Here is a 3,004-nt window from a genome sequence, read left to right on the forward strand (position 1 = left end):
AAACAAACACATTTAGAGTAGGAAGTATAGTATATATCCTGTCTTTAAAAGGTAAAAGTATAAAATGGTATGACCTTTTAAAAGGGTTTGAAGGAATAATATAAAACACTGGCAGATGGTAAAGCCATTCTCTGACATGGAAAACTGGGAAACAAACACATTTAGAGTAGCAAGTATAGTATATATCCTGTCTTTAAAAGGTAAAAGTATAAAATGGTATGACCTTTTAAAAGTCATTGGCTCATTGAAAACTGTGACATTTGTAAGCACAGCATCTGTTACAAATCATTCATTCTTCTTTCCCTTATATTGTGTGCACAAATAACTGTATTATATTGCTCAGTAAATTTGATCTAGCCCAAAGTTGAGTAAGTTAAAATGATAGCAATCCAAGTTGCAAAATAATTTTTAAAGGAAAAAGTCTGACTTGACCCATAAAACTCATTTAAGGGAACAAAAAACAAACACAAAATAATTGTAAAAGTAGAACTAGACATGTTGAAATTGTTAGTCTTTCTTCTTTGGCCACATAATTTATCTTCTAAAATCATCCTTTACACAGTTATTTTTGTTTTGTTTTCAACACATGGCTCTTTTTTACATTTTTTCAGTTTTTTAATTTTTTTATTGTAACATAGTTGATTGTACATATCTGTGTGGTACAGAGTTGTGCACCAATACCTGCGCCTTTACACAGTTATAAGGGTGTTTTGAGTCCTACCTGAACATCTTCTAAGGGAAAAGCAGAGATGATGGTGACTCTAAAAGATTCCAGACAAAGTTATCAAAAAATTCATTGCACCAAATACTGTCCCTGAGATCACAATAGACATATCTTCATGCCAACACTGTGAGTGTTAAGACTTTTGAGAAAGGTAAAGAGCAAGGAAACTTTAGATTTAAAGGAAGACTCTCAAGCATTGGCAGGCAAAAACAATTTATAACCTAGAATGTGTTTACAGTAAAGGATGCAGCACATCTTTAATAGTCATTTTAAAAGATTTTAGAGGAAAAAATTATGTAACATAATATAAGAGGTTACTGTATTAGTTTCCCAGGGCTACTGTAACAAAGTACCACAAACTAGGTGGCTTAAACAAATGAAATATATTCTCTCATAGTTCTTGAGGCCAGAAGTCCAAGATCAAGGTGTCGGCAGGGTTGATACCTTCTAAGGACTCTGAGGGAGAATCTGTTTCATGCCTCTCTTCTAGGTTCTGGTGGTTTACCGGCAATCTTTGGTGTTCCTTAGCTTGTAAACACATCACCACAATCTCTGTCTTCATGTTCACATGGCATTCTCTTTCTGTGCATGTCTATCTCTGTGTCCAAATTTCACCTTTTTATAAGAACACCAGAGTAAGGAGGAAATAAGACTTCAGGATCTACTGAGATGCACAGAAATTATAATACTTTCCAATATTCCAGTGAATCATCTTTTCATTTCATTTTGGAAACCTTGGTTGACAGGATAGAACCCAGTGTCAACTGCTCAGTTGACAATTTGGAATAGAATTATAAACAGGAGGGCAGCAAGGTAGCCAGTTATTCAATGAGATGATGCCTGGGTGGGTACATGATGTGCTGGGCCAGAGCTGCGCTTGTTTCACCAGAAGGAAGGTGGGATCTACCCCTGAGAATGTGAATGTGAACACAGTACACCTTGAGAGTACACAGGAAAAGTATTCCAATAGGCTCTATAAATATGACTACAACTTTGTGAAAGCTATCAATGCTATTCAGAATTCTTGGACTGCAACTACATATATGGAACATGAGACTCTTAGCCTGAGAGATATGATAACGGGAAGAGGTGGCCACAGCCAAAGAATCCCAAGGCCCAAACCTGCACCAGTGACTGCTGAAATACAGAAAAAGGTTTCACATTTGTCAGCATCCTGGGACTGAAGAAATGTTCGTGGTATCAATTTTGTTAGCCCTGTTTGAAACCAAGAATCTTGTGGAAGCTGCTACTCATTTGCTTCTGTGGGTATGCTAGAAGCAAGAATCCCTTTACTAACCAACAGTTCTCAGACCCCAATCTTGAGTCCTCAGGAGGTTGTGTCTTGCAGCCAGTATGCTCAAGGCTGTGATAGTGGCTTCCCATACCCCAATGCAAGGAAGTATGCCCAAGATTTGGGACTTGTGGAAGAGGCCTGCTTCCCTTATTTGAGCACTGATTCTCCCACTTTTGTTACTCCTCCTTGGACTACTACTATGTAGGAGGTTTCTATGGGGGCTGCAATGAAGCCCTGATGAAGTTTGAGTTGGTCCATCATGGGCCCACGTCGGCTGCGTTTGAGGTCTATAGTGACTTTCTCCACTACCACAAGAGCATCTACCACCACACTGGTCTGAGAGACCCTTTCAATCCCTTTGAGCTGACTAATCATGCTGTTCTGCTTCTGGGCTATGGCACTGACCCAGCTTCTGGGAGGGATTACTGGATTGTTAAATGATTACTGGATTGTTATAAACAGCTGGGGCCCTAGCTGGGGTGAGAATGGCTACTTCCAGATCCACAGAGGAACTGACGAGTGTGCAATCGAGAGCATAGCAATGGCAGCCACACCGATTCCTAAATTGTAGAGAATGCCTCCCAGGATTTCGTACTGATCACCAGTAGTTGAAATAGGTGACTGATTTATTCACTGACTTGGGATGTATGGCAGCAATGTCAGAAGCTTGCAGATAGATTCCTATAAAGATTTTTGTCTCTAAAATTAAAACTGCCCTTAATTTTAATATACCTTCCCATCAAACCTTGGCCTACTTTTTTCTAAGTACTCAGTTAAATGAGAATCTTACAGGTGATGGTGAGCTGTGAAGTAATAGATTTGCTTAATTGTCTGTAATTCAGGCAGATGCTATATTTTTAATATGAAATATTAAAACATTAAAAATATGCGAAAACAGTTTTATTTTTAAGTTTTATAAATCGCAAGAAAATATGGCGATGATCATTAAAATTTTAAATAAATTTTTAAAATAAAAAAATAAAAAC

General features: G+C 37.9%; 1 pseudogene; it reads left to right on the forward strand.

Annotated features, from left to right (window-relative positions):
• The first annotated feature begins 1,513 nt into the window (after positions 1–1,513).
• LOC103582823 lies at positions 1,514–2,589 on the forward strand (annotated as a pseudogene).
• Positions 2,590–3,004: the final 415 nt, after the last annotated feature.

This window comes from Galeopterus variegatus, unplaced genomic scaffold, assembly GCF_000696425.1.
Source record: "Galeopterus variegatus unplaced genomic scaffold, G_variegatus-3.0.2 Scaffold18026, whole genome shotgun sequence".
Lineage (NCBI taxonomy): Eukaryota > Metazoa > Chordata > Mammalia > Dermoptera > Cynocephalidae > Galeopterus > Galeopterus variegatus.